The following is an 18,974-nucleotide window of genomic DNA, read 5'->3' on the forward strand; positions in this document are numbered from 1 at the left end:
TCAGGGCGGATCAAAGCCTGCATGCGCAGCCCGTATGCAGACACACCTGTGTGAACATTAAGCATGATCTGGTGCTCTGAGCAATAACTGAACCTCACCCTAACTGCACCTTCTGAAAGAGAACTGCAACCGGTGCTGCAACATTCTTCAGATCCTTTAGAAATCAGGTTGCATTGCCACACAAATTTGACGCAAATAAGTATCAGTATGTATCATCACTATGGAAAGTAAAACAATTGCACAGTATTACAAATATCAATATCACATTTATTTCATTAGGCTATGTTATATTACTCAAAAACAAAAGGGAAAATAGACAGATTATGAAGAATTTTTTTTTTTACAGTTTATACACACTTACAGATCCGTTAAATATGAGAGTTGCGACACGCTTTGATCTCGCCTCCAAGCGGTCAGTTGAAATGAAACTGTAGAAATGGTTAATGTGTGGAATAACTATGTTCATAACATTAACGTTACTGTTAACGGGATTCATTTCAGTATACATTTACATGTAAACATACTGTACACAGTAGGCTACATCGTATGCATGTATTTGTGTGTGTTCTGATGAATGGTTTGAAAGGATCCAGGGGTACATTAGCCATACTAAAACGAATCTTTTAACAGTAACGTTAATGTTATGAATCGTATTTAGGAACATAGGCTAGTTATTTCATTCAGTAACCATCTCTCCAGTTACACACACACACACATATACGTGTGTGTGTGTGTGTGTGTGTGTGTGTGTACACATACATACATAGATACATACATGCATGCATACATGCATGCATACTCTACCAGCCAAAAGTTTTGTATCAGTAAGATTTGTAATGGTTTTAAAATAAGTCATCTCTTCTGCTCACCAAGGCTGCATTTATTTGATATATATAAATGACAGTTTAAAATACCTTTTTTTTTTCTTTTTTTTTTTTTATATAATATAATATATATAAAGTGTAATTTATTCCTGTGATCAAAGCTGAATTTTCAGCATCATTACTCCAGTCTTCAGTGTCATGATCCTTCAGAAATCATTATATTATTATAATATGATGATTCAATGTTGAAAACAGTTGTGTATTTTTTTTTTTTTTCAGGATTCTTTGATGAATAGAAAGTTCAAAAGAACAGTGTTTATTTGAAAAATGATATTTTGTAACATTATAGGCTAAATGTATTTACTGTAACTTTTGATCAATTTAATTCATCCTTGATGAATAAAAGTATTGATTTATTTTATAAATCAAGTTGCATTGCCACACAAATTTGATGCAAATAAGTATCAGTATGTATCATCACTATGGAAAGTAAAACAATTGCACAGATAGTATTACAAATATCAATATCACATTTATTTCATTAGGCTAATTAATGTTATATTACTCATAACATTAATTAGCTATATTACCCCCAAAATAAAATAGAAATTCCTACTGACCCAAACTTTTGAACGGTATAGTGTTTAATGTTACAAAAGCTTTCCATTTCAGATAAATGCTGTTCTTTTGAACTTTCTATTCATCAAATAATCCTGAAATAAAAAATGTTAATAACTTTTCTCAACATTAATAATAATGAGAAATGTTTATTGATCATCAAATCATCATATTAGAATGATTTCTGAAGGATCATGTGACACTGAAGACTGGAGTAATGATGCTGAAAATTCAGCTTTGATCACAGGAATAAATTACACTTTAATATATATTCACATAGACAACAGATGATTTAGCCTACATTATAATAATATTTCACAATAGTGGGGCCTACTGTTTTTTTTTTTGTTTTTTTTTATACAAAAACAAAAACAGTAATATTGTCAAATCAAATAAATGCAACTTTGGTGAGCAGAAGACACATTAAAAATCTTACCGATCCAAAACTTTTGACTGGTAGTGTATATACTGGGGCGGCTCAAGTGGTTCATGTAGGTTGGTGGTTCAATCCCCGGTTCCACCTGACCAAGTGTCGAGGTGTCCATGTAGCAAGACACCCATGTAGCAAGACTCCTGACGAGCTGGATGGCGCCTTGCATGGCTGACACCGCCGTCAGTGTATGAATGAGTGAGTGAATGGGTGAATGTGAGGCTATATGTAAAGCGCTTTGGTGGCCATAGGTCTGTGAAAGCGCTAGCCTATATAAATGCAGTCCGGGGTTAGGTGTCTATATACCTAGCCTATATAAATGCAGCTGGGGTTAGGTGTCTTGCTCAAGGACACCTCGACACTTGGTCAGGTGGAACCGGGGATTGAACCACCAACCTTCCGGTTTGTAGACAATCTACATGAACCACTGAGCCACTGCCGCCCCTAATGTTATGTTCTGTTCAAATACATTCACATAAACCTGCACAACAAGTGAATATCAATTAAAGCTGCTCAGTTTTAGTCAAGAAAGAAGTTTGGTCAACAGTAAAAAATATACAAGGCAACCAATTGCATTGTATTCAACAAAACATTTAATTATATATTATATCTAGGGAGAGGGAGAGGGAGAGGGTAGGTAAGTTTTCCTTGAATGTTCTGTCCTCAAAGAAACTCGTTCGACAGAGAAAGATGGCAGAAAGCAGCCCAGAAGAGGAATACAAGTGTTCACAATAGCCATTACATTCTGCCACCGAAGCTGTAGGATGATCTGGAGACCTGGTGGTGAATCGAGAATCAGTCAAATGCTTAGCCATACATTGATAACAAAAGCAAAAGCATTCAAACTCCACACTATAAGTAATGCTATAGTTACTTGGATTTTTGGGTGAGTGTAACACAGTGCCAGAAGCAGAGTGTTTCATAGGCCCATACACATTGAAAGCTATTTCCTAAAAAAAAGGTTGAGATTACAGAAGTGAGAGTAGTACACACCTACAGTTATCCATATCTATTTGGACATTTGTCATGGTTTCTATAATTATGACTCTGCACTCTTGTACATAATTTGAAATTAAATGAGAACAAAAATTATTTGTTTATATATAGTAATTAATCAGAATACTTTGATTTGATTTGATTTGATAATCTACTGCTTTTCCTGCAGTTCCTGGACGTCAACGTAGAATTTTCTGTCGAATTTGAACCACTGAATTTGTGGAAGCGAATTTTCAAAGCGAAATAAAATGGACCAAAATTGCCTGTTCAATATTTTAGGTTGTATTTTTAATCAGTTTGACTATTTTGGTAGTGAAATATGAAAGGGGAATATGGATTATTGCATTTTTAATAATGAAAATGTGTTTGAAACCATGCTGAATTTAAGCCCATAAAAATGCAAGCCCTAAAAATACAATGCATTAAAATGCAAGCATGGTTAATGCAATGCATATTTCTTTCCAAGTAGTGCAATTCAACTGGCTTTTTTGTTTCAAAAATTTTACTTCCATAATAAAACACACATCACCATGGGATTCATATTAACTTATAACCCTTAGTAGTCACATAAAAGATGTAAAACTAACCTGCAAGTATTGGAAATATCACAGAGTTATTGGTGACGCGGGACAATAGGCAACAGGTGCTCTTTTTCCATTCAACCGGATTATGAGCGATTATGAGCTTGTCTTGCTGTGCGCCTCCCAGACCCAGAGTGACGCGGCTGAAAGGTACCGCCACCTTGTGTCCGTTATGTGAAACAGCATGTCATAGCGCACTTCTGTGTATTCTCTCAGTAGTATTTAATTTGTAATAAAAGGAAAGGAAACAAAAGATAATAATCTCAACAAAACCTATTTTTGTGAGTGTCACATAACAAATGTTTTTTTTAAGTTATATATAAAACAGTATTTCACAAGAAATGTACTTTCTTTCCACTTCAAAATGTAATGTGTAATTCAATTCAATCATTGAAACCTACTGCTTCTGTGAAATTTACTAGCAAATTCTGAGTGAAAATGGTTTACACCAAGTTTTTTTTTTGTTTTTTCTTCATTGTATACTATAGGTTTTTATAAGATAATGATTTCTACACTGGATTTTTTCACAACCCAAGCATTAAACTTCTTTTAAAACACAGAATGCATACAGATAACACTGCACTGGCAACAAAAAGACCATAAAAACCATGACACATAAATTCACATGTGTATACAAGGTGAGAAGTGAGAGAAAGGTAGACAAAACTATACAGAAGAAGGCAGCATTATTTTATCTGCGTTTAGTGATGTAGAAACTCTGAACTGAAATTTCTCATACATATAATGGTCTCAACGGATGGGTTGAAAAATGGGTCACAGTTCTGTTCTGAATCTTTAATTTTCCAGTAAAGGTTTGAGAATTTACTGAAATACTGCCTACAGTATAATGTTATGAGATGATGTGTACATAATGTTATGCACTAAATCCAGAAAATATTCTAAACTGCATTGTTGGAAAATTCAAAGTCAAAGCGCCCTCTAGTGTCAAACTGAAAAACTGCACATAAAATATCAGCTCTAACTACATTGTCTATTAGAAGAACCAAATTTGATGGTAAATCTTTCAAATAAAGTTCCATTTGTTAATAAATGCTGTAAAATGTAGTAATGTAACTAGTTCATATAAACTAATTCATTAACCAAAGTTAACAAATGAGAATGATTTTAAAGTGTTAACCATTTTACTATGATTTTTTTTTTTTTTTTACTGACCCGTCTCAAATTTCTTAAAGGATAATTCCGGTATTTAACACCTTGAGTCTATTTTGTAGTTTGTTTTGGATGAACTAGAGTGGTGGACACAGAAATGTTGACGATGGGTCCTGTCTCGACTTTTTGACTCGTTTAGAATCGCCTTTGAGCGCTTCAGAGTGGCTGACTATAGGCATGCACAGACATGTCCTTAAAACAACCCTTAACGTTCGCTTTCAAAACTGTGCAACTCACCGAGTGGTTAGTGGTGTCCGTTGATGTTCCAAAACAAGTATAGCGTAGCGAAATACAGTTTCTGTCGTGTTTTATTTGTCATTTTGTAAAATCCCATTGATTTCTGTTGGAGGACTCATTGCTCGTTGATATTAGTGCGCTACCGGAAACGGAAAAGGGTGCTGTTTACATTTGGTTGAAGTCTTTTTTTCTCAGTTCTCTGTCTCTCAGCAGCAAGCAGACTCCTGATTGGTTAACGCGGCGCGAATTGACGCAGAAGTTCAGATTTTTCAACTCGGGCGGCAGACGCGAATTCGCGTCAAACGCGTGAATGCACAAAAAGCACTAATACAATAATTCGTGTGTAACGCACTTGACGCGCGAATGAGGCATATTCGCGTCTACCGCGCCGCGCTCTATGCCTCATTCACGTCGCAGGAATTTTTTACGTGCGTAACGCGTCTTTGCATTGACTTAACATTAAATCACTCGCGCCTGGTGTGAATGCACCATCAGAAGGCTAGCGTGAGCAGAGCAACGAGAGCAACTGTGCTCTATGCGCTAGACACCGAGTTCTGTACGGCGTCCTTGTACGGCAAAGTGGTTGTCGCCATCAAGTGGTCGGAAGTTTATAAGCAGTTGAGGTATCTGAAAAAAATAGTTCCACTATGGCAAATAACATGGATTGAAATCATACATTGCGCCGATATATTTGTTTTTAATCATCAACGAACACCGCTAACCACTCAGTGAGTTGCACAGTTTTGAAAGCGAACGTTAAGGGTTGTTTTAAGGACATGTCTGTGCATGCCTATAGTCAGCCACTCTGAAGCGCTCAAAGGCGATTCTAAACGAGTCAAAAAGTCGAGACAGGACCCATCGACAAAATTTCTGTGTCCACCACTCTAGTTCATCCAAAACAAACTAAAAAAATAGACTCAAGGTGTTAAATACCAGAATTATCCTTCAAAACAACTGAGCAAATTCCCATAATAAACCCACAGATGCTTTTTCTCAAAAAACTGCTCCAAACTTCTCGATCCAGCAACTGGACTAGTTCTAAGCTTTGGGTGTAACAGCTCTGGAACGTCATGAGCAGTAGTATAACTCTCTGATGTTTGATGCAGAAACCTGAGCGAGGTGGGATGGGATCAGTGCACTGTTCTGTGACCGAGACGAGTGCCTGTTCTGGAGCCGTTCAGCCTCACAGGATGTGTGACGACTCACAGACACTCTGGAGGAACATTTGAATTTCACAGCCCGTCATTAAAAAACATTTATTCCTGTGTCAGGTAGACTTACAGGTAATCAATCACCTTGTCACAGTGATTTTTCCCTCTAATATTTTGTATCATTTCAAACCTTTCAGAGTGAATTCTATTTAATTAAAGTCGCCTCTGCTTATGATTAGGCTTTTGTTTCTCCCTCTCAGATACTTTTCACTTCACATTTCTGGATCAGATTGCACCTAAACACCACACCTATATGTGTGTCATGGTTTGGTGTAAGATGATGAAAAAGATGAAGGCAGAAGATTCCAATATAAAATTTTACTCACAAAAGATAATTCCCCAGGTACATGCAGGATTACATTCACACACAAAACCACTTAACACAGACAAGAACAGACAAAGACTGATTGAACTGAAGGGAACTAAATACTAACACTGATGAACAGAAACAGGTGAGACAGATGATGATAATTAACAGGACACAGGTGATTTAACTGAACTGATAACAACAGGTGGGAAAACTTAACTAGACAGACATGTGACTAGTGACAACAGAAGAACAACACAGAACAAGCGTGACAATGTGCTTATTGAACGTGTAAGTCCGTCTAAATCGGTCGAATGGTATCCGAGTGAAGGTCTCTGTGTGTAAGTGGCCACTGGAGGCCGCTAGAGGTGATGCATTGAGTCGGGTCATTCATGTGATGGGGTTTGAGACTGTTTACATATGTATCTGATCGACGTTTTTGCTCTCTTCTGTTTTCTCTGATCTCCGAACTAGCTGATGGACAGATGTAAGTTAACTCAGATTAGTGATGGCAAAATGAGGCTTCCTGAACCACTGAGACCTCGCAGCCCCTTGCTTCAGCCAAAGGTTCATTACTCGAAGCTTCATTCAGCATTGCTCACTAGTGACACCTAGCTACTGTGCAAAGAAATAGCAGACAAATTAATTCATTCTGAACCAGTGAAATAATATATAAAAATATATTTTATAAAATGTTTTTATAAATAAAAATATTTGTTTATTTTGTACTCACTGTTAATGTTTGTAACCTTTCATTTGCAATAATAAAAAGAAATGAGCAAACATTTGTCCATTACCTGTGTATAATATAAAATATGTATCTTTCTCTGTCTGAATTTACTTGCGCAGAGTCACACACACAGTTAATTATTCATAAATTGTTTGGATAGTGACAGTATGAACAACAAAAGTGACACTGTGTTGAGTGCAGTGCTTATGTTGGAGGGAGTGTAATAAAGTGCAAAAGAAATAGTCTGGAAGGAAGGATTAAAATAGATTTTTATTGAGAAACAGAATTATTTCAAGTGTGTTGGGTTTAGACGATTTCTCTTCTCGGACAAAATCTCTCCAGCCTTGGAAAAGATCCTTTCACAGGAACAGATGATAAAGGGGAACATAAAAATGCCAGTGCTAGCTGGTATAAATGAGGATACTGATGCTTCTGTTGAGCCCAGACAGGGGAGGATCTCCTCTTTCTTGCTGACTCCATTACCAGGAAAAAGGAACAAATCCAAAAGGGCAATCCAAATCAAAAAGCAGTCCAGTCCAGATCCAAAACTCCAGAGCAATCCAAATAATCTTATCTAATTAATATAACAAGACTATAATATATAGCTACTATAATTAATAATAACAATAACTATTCTAACGTGATAATGTAATAATATACAGCCCTAACACATATATGACACAATAACGACAATGACAATGATAGTTATCTAACGCTCTGACTCTCTGACACTACTACAACTGCTTCTACTACTCCTGACAACACCCACAAGGTGGCGTGAGTTTCGAACCCCCTTTTATCCAGAAGCGACACTCGGACCGAACCGATGATGTATCCACACAAACCAAGGCCTCGTTTGTCATTAGTCACGTGATTTTCACGTTAACGACACAAGCCTCGAATCGTGGCTTCATCTGGCACGCCCGTTTTTTCTCGACACAAGCTCCGACCCCTCGGTTCAAATGTCACATCACTAATTGTGGAATCCTGTTCAGTTTGCAATATTAATGTAATTCCGTTTTCATGCTATTTTGTGAAGTTTATTTCTTATGTCCACTTTTATGTGCTGTTTTAGTTCTGAGACCGTCAAGACTAATTTCTGAAAGCAACAAATCTAAATTTTGCACCCTTGGTGAGCGGAGCGAGGTGTGTACTATTTAACTCCATGTATAAGACTTTAAGGATGTAAAATGTCTATTGACTGCTACTGGAAATTGTTTTGTTGTGTATCTTGTATCAGGAAAGCTGCATGTGTTAAGGGAGCAAATTATCATTTGTGTTATTATTTTTAATGTGCATTGCACATTTATACAAATTCATGATGATGTACTGTAAAAAGATGAAGATTTATTGTAAATTTGTGTCATGCCAAAAGTTCAGTAACAAACATTTTTTTTGTGTTTACTTCTAGTTTTCATGGTGCTCATGCTAAATCTAAAAGTATAAAACGATTGCACCCGTTAGAGACTCTCTGCCATTATTAAGGAGCCGAGGGCTGCTACACTGTGCCGCGTGGCAAAGTAATTTAGTTCCAATTAAACCTATATGACTCCATTTTATCACAACCTCAAATTTGGTTAGAAAGCCAATTGGTTAAAGGAACACTATGTAGCTTTTCAACCTTCATAATATATTTCCAAGACCCTTGTGATGGTACATCGACTTACAATAGGTTGAATGACACGTCTGCCATAGCCTGATGGGGTCTGTATCGCTTTTACTGGCACTACGTAACTTCGGGGTTCGGCTAGTAACCCGAGCACAAAAAGAACTACAAAATTCGACTGCTTTACGGCATACGTCACTTCCCCCACCACTTCCTCAAATTTGGACGTGAGCATTTATATACTGTCTATGGACGTGAGAGGCCAACCAGCGTTTGTTTTCGGCTTTCGTGCGTATGTTTTTGTCATGGGGGCTGTTTACACCTGGTCACTTCATGCGTTTTCTCAGATCAGATAGCTATCCGATCGTGAAGAGACCAGGTGTAAATGTCCTCCAAAACGCATTCGAGATGGATTTGAATCCGACCGCTCAAACCACTTCAGGAGGAGGTCTGTGCCGCATTCCAGACGAAACTGGACAAGTGTGCATCTGGTTGTTGAACCACATATGTAAATTGTACTCCTCTCAAAAATGTTAAAAAAATAAATAAAAAAACGTGTGAGAGCGTGTTATAGTCTATATGTTATTGCCAGATATGACAACGCCAGTGGAACACGCATCACCGCAGCTGAGCATCGATTCATCAAGCCAACGTGCAAACTATCGCAAATCAAAGTGAAAGTAAGTCGCAGACGCTTATCACACAATCATCATCATAAAAAGTAAAGAAATGAAATGATCTTACCAGGGCTGTTACTGCTCTCTCTTATTGCTGTCTTTGATTTAGACATTTTAGCTGATGATCAATAAAATGCAGCACATATCTGTTGCTTTCAGTGACGTGCACTCCATTAAATCTGCATATAGCGCGAGAATTGAAGATCGGATTTAAATCCGTTTCGCAAAAACACATTTATGTGACCAGGTGTAAATGGAATCGTTTTGATAAATCAGAAATCCGATCTGAGAAAACGCATGAAGTGGCCAGTAAATAAATCTCTTATTTGTAAACTTGTTTGCCTTCTATGTTGTATGTTGTTGCGCTTGCTTGTACTGTAGTATGTCATTTTTTTACATGCTTTCCATTCATCCATTGCTGATAATTAGACCAGTCCAATAATTTCCACATATGTCTAGCTAGCTTTCGAATATCAGAGCTGTTAACAGACTTGCTAACAAACACTTGTTTCTCTTACGTGTTTTTTGCGTTATGTTTTATTGCCTAGCTTGCCTCACGAACTAGTTTGCTAGCTGAACTCAGTTGTTGTGAGGTGTATTTATCACGTAGTCCTGAGGGATATCAGACGACGCTGTTGACGTTGATTCTTGCGATTATCATGAGAACAGTTTTCAATATCTAACATAAATATCAAGACATAAATAAGTCTAAAGTAGAGGTTGGGGGGGGGGGGGTATTTACGACAGTGCAAGTATTCCACAGCGACTCTAGGGGTCGCTGTTTGACAAAAGCACAATTTCTCCACAGTGTGCCTTTAATGGTAATTTATAATACACTGTAAAAAAAAATCCCGTAAAAAAACGGTAAATCTCTGGCAGCAAAGTTTCCAGACGGGTTCTGTTAAATTACAGCAAATTACCATTTCACAAAATTACAGGCAAAAACTGTAAAAATACAGAATTGACCTTACGGTCAAAATTAATTAAATTACAGTACATTACTGTTAATAATGGCTTATTAAACCGTGGAAAAACAGATAAATTATGTCAAATTACATAAAAAGAACATTTAACTTTAAGGTTAAACTGTAAATTTAGGGTTTTATAAAGTTATTTTATAATAATGCTCTGTCTATCTACAGTAATTATCTTTTAATATATAGTTTTTCTGTGTAAAATAACTATGAAGTTATGTATAAAAATGTAATAAGTCCATAAATTCAAATACAAAGTTTGTATATTTACAGTTTTTATTTTTTTGCAGATCCAGTTTCACAACTTTGACCAATCTCTAATTAAGTACTTAATAATAGCAAATGTACAGTCAATTTCTGTTAAATTAACTAAACGTACAAGTACGGAATACCTGCACATTTACAGTATTACTCATTAAACAAACACTGCACATCCATATACGTGAATGATAGGAAATACAGGCTTAGTATATCATTTAGAACATGTAAAAATATCCACATTAAAAGACTTTATATTTATATTAAGAGAACAATAGAAGCAACAAGTGCAGTGACAAGTCCCAGTTAGTGTAGCACAGTACACAAGTTTATTTATTTATTATTAAAACAAAGATTTAGTATTATTGGGTCAAGTGTTTATGAAAAGATGGATCTTTAGCATTTTCTTGAAAATGTGTTGAGTTGGTCAGGTCATCCCACCAGCAGGGAACAGTCCAGGGAAAGGTCAGTGAAAGTGATTTTGTGTCTCTTTGGGATGATGGCACCACAAGGCGCCGTTCACTTGCAGAACACAAGCTTCTGGAGACACATAGATCTGAAGCAGTGAGTTTAGGTCTTGCTGAAGCATCTGGATCAGTTGCAGAGGTTTGACTGATGCTGGAAGAGCCGCCAGGAGAGCATTACAATAGTCCAGTCTGGATAGAACAAGAGCTTAGACAAGGAGTTGTGTGGCTCCGATAGGAAGGGCCGGATCTTTCTGGTGTTGTATAAGGCAAATCAGCAGGATCACACAGCAAGGATGGTTTGGCTGAAACCATAAGCAGTTCTGTCTTGGCAAGGTTGAGTTGAAGGTGAAGGTCATTCATCCAGCAAGAATTTTCCATCAGGTAGGCTGAGATGCTGTAGCAACCGTCAGATCCTCTGGCTGGAATTAAAGGTAGAGATATGTGTCATTAAGTGATAGGAAAAGTCATGTTTCTAAATGACAGAGCCTAGTTACACTACAAAAAAAATAAAAAAAATAATACTAATAAATAAATAGATGGGTGGAATCTAACACAATCGTGGTTTTACTGTAGTAAAACCAAACATTGTACAGCTCCAGTGGCCTCACAAGGATCAAATGAATATTCATATGGGAAAATACAGTATAAAACAAATTAAATGTTCTGCCACTTTTAGTGCAATCATATGGAATCAGATGACTCAGCCATAACAATATTTTAAATTACTTCTTCCCATACCTTGTTTGCCATGATCATTCTGCTTTCCACTTGACCTGACATCACAAAAAAAATAAAAAATAAAAATTAACAACTCAGTATTACATTTACACATGTCAGAATATGTTCCACTGGGACAATGCAAAACCTCAACTGACTATGATCTGGAAGCTGAGCAGGAAAGGCTAACAGTGAAGTTTTGAGCTGAGACACCTAACGTTAGGGGTGTAACTGTCTGTTCATCTGGATCAATGCAATTTTCATAACCAATGATCAAAAGTATCCTATGAAAAAGGCTACTATGATGAACCCAGTTCATCCCAAATGTAGATAAGTTCATTTCTTCATCAGAACACAAACATTCTATCAACTTTTATTTTATAAGCCTAATATATGCACATGTATGCATTCTATAGCTAACGTTACGTGTTGGCAAGCAGATGCAGACAGAATATGCAATTTATCATGTTGTGTTGTTCATATTCTAGTCTCATGTGCTTTCCTGTATCAAGTAAGTTACAGTATTTACTGAATTCGTTTTCTTAACAGTCTTGATAGCCACGTCAACCCTTACGAAAATTAACTATGGTTTAACCACAAAGAAACAAAAAAACAAACAAACATGGTAGGCCTATTTGTAGTATAACTGTGGTTATTTAAAATAGTAATAAAAATCCGCCAAAAACGTGGTTACTATAATTTTACTATAATTAAAACCAAGGATATTTTTAAGAGAAGAGTTTTCAGCTTCCAGACAGTGTTTCAAAATGTCCCGCCATTTAAGAGTGATTTACTGACAGATACTATCGCGTATTAACGAAGATTTTATATGCAATTAAACGGACTATGATATGTATAACAAGTCTACGAAAGCTCGTTTTAGGTCTTTTGAGGTGTGGGTTCAACAGATGGAAAATGTAAAGACGCATGCTACATTTTTAGTGTTTTGCCCTCCAGCTCTCGCCAGTTAACTGAACATCATTTAAGAATGCTAACGTTAGCTTGAAAACTGTAAACTTAACACAAATGTAATATAAAATATCGTTCACATGTAACTTAGTATAATGAGACTCTTACCTCAGCCGGTGATCGGTTGGCATGATGTCCGCTGTGACGAACAAGGCTCACTGAAAAGGGCGTTTATTTCCGAAGAATCCAAACGGACGGACTAAAAACAGAACTCCTGCTCATGCTCGCCTCTTGACGAATACGATTGCTTTGAACCACTGTTGATCTCACAATCCACTTCACGAGAGTAGACTGAATTCAAATCTCCCGCTTGCCCAAACTCGACTGATCAGCTACAGCTAACGTTAACCGTTGTGGGCGGGAGTAAACAGCGGAAATGAATTTGAACCTGCGTCATCATCGCGCGCGCGCACTCAAACACACACACACACACACACACACACACACACACACACACACACACACACACACACACAAACAAACACACAAAGCCCTGAATGTGAAGCAACGGTGATTTGGAAAAATATTCATAAAATATGCATGAAATTATGGGAGAATAAGACAATGAGATAATGATCAAAATGAGTAGGCCTATAAAATAAAATGTGAAATAAAAAATAATTCAGGCCTACTGTAGTCTATGTAGGGTACTGTATGTACAAATCACAGTCTATGGTACAAATACTTTTATTTAACCTTAAAAAAAACTCACTTTAGGCCCCACATGCTTAATAATCTGAAAGGAAAACATATTGAATAGATGCTGATTTCCGCAGTTATACCTTCTTTTCTTTGTTTTCTAATTTCACAGAAAAAATCTGTAAAATATTACTTAATAATTTCTGTAAAATTACACATAACTCTGTAAAAATACAGACAAGTTCCTTTTAAAAAACGTAAAATTGCTGTAAAACCAAAATACAAGCAATTACCTGTAAATTTAACAATGGACCTTTAAATTACAGCAAATGCCTTTTATTTTACAGATATTTGCTGTATAATGACAAAACGGTAAAATTCTGTAAAAAAATACAGACAATTACCTGTAAAATTACACTTTTTTTTACAGTGTAGTTTAGCAGCACATTTGATTATTCTTTTCAACTCTTTACTTAAATTTTACCCATTCATGTTATGAAGCTATGTCGCTTTGAGGTCCTCACGCCTTCTGTTTAATCCGGGTCTCACGATCACAAACTCGCCAGCTTCGGTCACTAAACAGAGGTAATTGGCTATATACCTGAGATCGGTCACATTCATGCTTACACAATCAAAGATATAACAGATATAAATCGACTAACATTACTTGTCTTATAATAGCTTTGGATTGGTCATGCTGTGGTTTCCCACGTACACTTTTCTAAAGTAACATTAAATTAAAACAGAGGTAAGACACACCCAGATTTAGGTTGGTCAAGCAGCATTTTGATGTCCTAAACGGAAATTCACTTCTTGTCTTTACATAACCAAGCACACTTGAATTAGTGCCAAATATTAGTCTTCACTAATCTGACGCAACCTTTGCAGTAACATACGAATCCGTTTAATCTACTTGGGAAAACAATATCAGAGCAAGTCAGAATGAAATCAAATGTAACAATTTATTATGTCAGGTAAATGTATCATGCCAGTTTCATAATCGGTTCAAGGATAATCAATACAATACCATTAAATGCTCAGAGATAAAGAGTAAAAGATGTACCTGACTCAAGAAATACATGATGCTGAGTGTCTTACCCACACTCCACATCACGGGCTAATTTGAGCTACAAATCGCCCTGAGCCTCTTGTTGCGTTTCTTTATATAGACAGAAACTTCTTTCACATGGAAACATTTGCTAACAATGGGAATTTGGATTCAGAGTTTACACCTTTTGGGCAGGATGCCATTTACCTGGAAGACACACCCTCCTCTGTGTGCATGTTACCTCTAAACTCTTAAGAACTTTTTTACCATTTGGTTTACTTGTTTAGGAATGAGACCTTTGTACCAGTCACACTGAGACATTTCAAATGATACGAAACATGTAAAATACTGTATGATAGTTGTTCATATTAAACCATTTAGTTTTGGGGTAAATTTCAGGTGATTTCAGCATGAGAGAGAAGTACTGGGGGAATGGGGGGTCAAGGAAAAGAGATGTAGATAAGGATGATTCTGAGGCGAGACTTGCGTCTCGAATGGTGATAATTTCACAAGAGAGATTTCAAATGTTAATTTCCTTTGTTTTCTCCGAGAGTTGCCCTCTCTTACAGTTCTTCCAGTTTTTCCAGTCTTACAAACATTTCAATAGCATATGCATAATGGGAAGATATCCACACACCAAATAAGTTAAACATTTAAAAAGTGCTTTTCTCCACATAAAATATGGCGAACAAGTACTTTTCTGTAACATTTTAATGTACTTCCAAACACCTCTCATAGTTTGTTACACAAATCAAAGTAACTTCAGTATACAGTACAAAGCGTAAAAGCCATTTAGTGCTACATTTCGGCACTTTACTCCCTGTCAACTTTAATTTGTAAGAGTTTTACACTTAAGTAAACGAGGATAACAATGCACCATGCTTAATGATCTATGAGATCTGGCACAGAAAAGTATCAGATCCAATAAAACCCTGCACTCTACATTTTTTTTTTTTTTTCTACCCAAATCCTGGGTTGAGCCTTTTTGGTAATTTTTTTTTGGGTAATGTCAGATGTAACAACCCAGTATTTGGGTAGTTTTTGTGTGACCAAGTTCCTGGGTCAGATATAACAACCCAGGGATTGAGGTATTTATCGCAGGCTTTTTGCGACCTCTTCAGGAGAGAACAGTGCAGCTCTGTCAAAATGGTGTGTCTTTGGTAAAATAGGCCTACAGGTCTACATTTTTATTTTATCTATAAATTTATTGTGCTGTATATCGTTTAATTTTATTCAAAGCAAAATACATGGGCGTGATAGGGGTCACCTAAACGAGTGTTGTGTCGATCTTTTCGCATGATGGACACGCCTGATACCTTGCATAAAATTGTATGATTTTATTAAAAAAGATACAGAATAAATACGTATGGTGTTAAAACATGTTCTCAGAACTGTACACTGATTGTTTATGGACAGGTTATGGAGTCAGTCACAGCATATCTCGGCTATGAGTAAAACGCAGGGCGGTGGTCTGAAGTTAGAAGTTCCGCCGCTGAACATGATATAAGTACAGGCACGAGATTCAGCGCTGTTAACGAGACAACAGAGACTGGTCAATTACACTTTAATTACTTATAAATGTTTATTTTTCACTTCTCTAATACAGTAGTTGTTAAACGAGCATAAACGATGGAAATGTGTATTTAAAATGATATAAAATATACTGTAAAATATGATTGAAAATAAAGGAATTATCAAGGCAGCCAGTGGTTGTATCGAGTAGCCTATTTTAAAAATGTTTAGAGGATTTAAATTAATACGTAAACATTAATTCATGTATTAAGTAAAAAAAAAAAAAAAAGAAAAAGAAAGAAGAAGCTAGTATTATAGTAAAAATGAATCAACTGTTTTGTGTTAAATCAACCCATTATGCTGGGTTAAATAAACAACCCAATTTTCTGGGTAAAATTAACCCAACATGTGTTTGTCCAGCCCTTTATATTTTATATTTACCAAGACCTTGGGGTGAAGTTGTTTTTAACCCAGTGTATTTTAGAGTCTGCTTATCTCACACTCATGAAGTATGAGAACTCTGGGAATTAAAATTTGGAGGAGTTTCGTTCAATTTAAAAAGCTCAAACATGCATTTTAGTCTGAGACTAAACTTAAACCTTGTCTTTGAAACCGTGGGCTAAAATGATCAAATAATTAGAGCTTCATGTTCATGAATTGATTTATATGCTTAACAGCTGTGCAATTAAACTGCTGCAATTGAATTAATGAGTTTGTGAGTTGGGACATTTTATAAAATGCAATAAAATTCACAATCTGGGATCTCTTGAACCTTTTTTTAACTGACAAAAGTACAAAGAAAAGTTTTCCAATGTTTTCATTGAACAACACACTTGTATTTTGTAAATGTAAACAAATTTTGATATTGATGGCTGCAACACACTACAAAAAAAGTTGGAACAGAGAAAAAAGATTATCCAAGTTAGATTATCAAACTATTTTTAAACAGTCCAAAATGAGCAGGTGAATTTCCATTAGGTGAGGAAATTGTGATTGGGTGTGAAAGAGCTTCTCAGTCTTTGTAAGCAAAGATGGGTCATGGCTCACACCTTTGTGCCAAATATCATGAGAGAATTGTCCAACAATTCAAAAATTAAATTTCTCAATGCAAGATTGCATAGAATTTATGTCTTTCACCATCTTCCGTACATAATATTGTGAAAAGATTCGGGGAATCCAGAGAAATCTGTGTAGGGCAAGGCAGGAGACCTCTGTTGCATGTGAGAAACCGTCATGCTACTCTGATAAATACAGCCACATGTGCTCAAGAGTACTTTGGAAAACCATTTTCACTTAACACAGTCTGACACTGCATCAAGAAATGCCACTTGAATCTCTGTTACGCAAGGAGAAAGCTATACATGAGTTCTAACAGAGATTCCGGCGAGTTCTCTGGGCCCAAGGTCATCTCAGATGGTCTAGAAGACAGTGTGTGCTGTGGTCAGATGAGTCCATGTTTCAGCTTGTTTTGGGGAAAAACAGACATCGAGTTCTCAGTCCCAAAGACGAAAGGGACCAACCAGACTTTCATCAGTGACAGATGCAAAAGAAAACATCTGTAATGGTATTGGGAGGCATCAGTGCAAACGGCATGGGTAACTTGCATTTGTGTGAAGGTAGCACTGAGAATTGTGAGAATGGAGGCGTATATTTAGATTATACAGACATAAACTGCCATCAAGATGACATATTTCCTGGGAAGAAAGACAATGCCAGGCTTCATTCTGCACCATAGAAGAGATGTGCCTGACTGCAGTCCAGATCTGTCTCTTATTGAAAATGTATGATCACCCATCATGAAAAGGAGAATCAGACAGCGATGGCCATGGACAGTTGTCTTATATCAGACAAGATAGGCAAATATTCCACTTGCAACATTTCAACAATTCATATCCTCAATTCCCAAATTATAAAAAGTGTAATTAAAAGGAAAGGTGATGTGACACAGTGGTAAACATACCTCTGTCCTAACTTTTTTTGGAGTGTGTAGCAGCCATCAAAATCCAAACTTTACATTTACAAAATACAATTAAGTTGGTCAGTGAAAACATTGGAAACATTTTCTTTGCACATTTGTCAGTTAAATAAAGGTTGAAGAGATTTAACAAATCACAGATTCTTGATTTTATCGCATTTTACAAAATGTCCCAACTATTCTGGAAATGGGGTTTGATAATAAACCTGCTCTGTCACTCCTGTGAGAGCATAGGTGGGATTTTCGTTTTATTTTTATTGGAACTCAGTGTAATGATCTATTGATGAGTCTATGGATACTGGAATTGGAAGATCATTGGAGCAGAAATGGCACAGGGAAGGCCAGGTTCCCCCAGTCTGGAATGATTGACAGCTCACAGCTAACCTGGCTCTTGTTGACTTCACAGTACCTCCATTTAATCAATTCTTGTATTATAAATGAAGGTATGTTATTGTCCACATCTGTCCACAAACACTTACGAATAAGTAAACTAAAGAGAAATATGGTTGTGTTGCACGATTGGAAAAATGTAAACATTGAAGTTCAAAGTTCACTGATGAACGGAAATGCAGATTGTTTTCATGAATTATATTGTCAGCGAGAATATGGCCACATTTTCAATACTTCTTTAACCTTTAAAGTTGAGCAGATTATATGGACCACTATCATTCTACATCAAAGAAGCTTTCATTTCATCATCAATTGAGCGTCAGCGTCAGTTCTGGCAGGCCAGGTAGTCAAGATGCTGCTAATGCTATTTGCTAACAACACTGTCCTGTCAGCTGATCTGCTCCAGCTGAGCTGCATTAGCTCGTTAACTCCCCTCGCTGCTCAATGGCCAAGCTCAAACAAGGCGCCCTATTTAAAGCACATTCAGTTTGATCATACATGCTTGCTGCTTGCTTCTGCTGCCCGCCACCTCCCCAGCTCCTCCTTATGCATAACGTGGCATTTGCTTTATGTCATGTTGCCTGCTCTGTTCACAGGGGGATATTTTAGCTCTCACAGTCCTAAACTGTGAGCGTTCC

At 36.7% G+C, this 18,974-nt stretch overlaps 1 long non-coding RNA gene across 1 annotated transcript; it reads right to left on the reverse strand.

The window, feature by feature from the left end:
* Window positions 1-10,647: 10,647 nt before the first annotated feature.
* LOC307146850 lies at window positions 10,648-13,133 on the reverse strand. Its single transcript, XR_013819169.1, has 3 exons — window positions 12,881-13,133; window positions 11,825-11,859; window positions 10,648-11,505 (listed from the first exon to the last, which is right to left on the reverse strand). It is a non-coding gene; the product is annotated as an uncharacterized lncRNA (long non-coding RNA).
* Window positions 13,134-18,974: the final 5,841 nt, after the last annotated feature.

This window comes from Squalius cephalus (genome assembly GCF_949319135.1).
Source record: "Squalius cephalus genome assembly, chromosome: 19".
In the NCBI taxonomy this organism is placed as follows: Eukaryota; Metazoa; Chordata; class Actinopteri; order Cypriniformes; family Leuciscidae; genus Squalius; species Squalius cephalus.